Source organism: Capsella rubella, unplaced genomic scaffold (assembly GCF_000375325.1).
Source record: "Capsella rubella cultivar Monte Gargano unplaced genomic scaffold, Caprub1_0 scaffold_28, whole genome shotgun sequence".
NCBI classification, from domain to species: domain Eukaryota; kingdom Viridiplantae; phylum Streptophyta; class Magnoliopsida; order Brassicales; family Brassicaceae; genus Capsella; species Capsella rubella.
The window spans coordinates 46,789-47,570 of record NW_006238898.1 but is presented as its reverse complement, the minus strand read 5'-3'; positions in this window follow the sequence as shown (position 1 = coordinate 47,570).

Sequence of the window (782 nt, the reverse complement as noted above, 5' to 3'; positions counted from 1 at the left end):
TATTCTGATCCCAAACAATACTAGATAAGTAATTTAGTGGTTCAACGCAATGTTTCCGGGTTCTTAGCCCATTAGGGACCCAATTTCAACAAGCCTTTTTACACACTTCTAAACACTCTTCATGCATCTCTAGCACTTGTAATCAATCAAAATTATTGTATTCTAACATGTTCTAACCCCAAACAACACTAGACAAGCAATTTAGTGGTTCAACGCAATGTTTTCGAGTTCTTAGCCCATTTGGGACCCAATTTCAACAAGTCTTTCTCCACACTTCTAAAAACTTTTCATGCATCTCTAAAACTTGTAATCAATCCAATTTATTGTATTCTAACATATTCTAACTCCAAACAACACTAGACAACCCATTTACTACTCCAAAGACATATTAATGGATTCTTAGCCCATTTGGGACCCAATGTCAACAAGTCTTTCTCCACACTTCTAAACAATCTTCATGCATCTCTAGCACTTGTAATAAATCAAAGTTATTGTATTCTAACATATTCTAACCCCAAAAACCACTCGACAAGCCATTTAATGCTTCAAAGCAATGGTTTTGGGTTCTTACCCATTTTGGACCAAATTTCAGCAAATATTTCTACACACTTCTAAACACTCTTCATGCATCTCTAGCACTTGTAATCAATAAAATTCATTGTATTCTAACATATTCTAATCCCAAACAACACTATATAAGTCATTTAGTGGTTCAACGCAATGTTTCTGAGTTCTTAGCCCATTTGGGACCCAATTTCAACAAGTCTTTCTCCACACTTCTA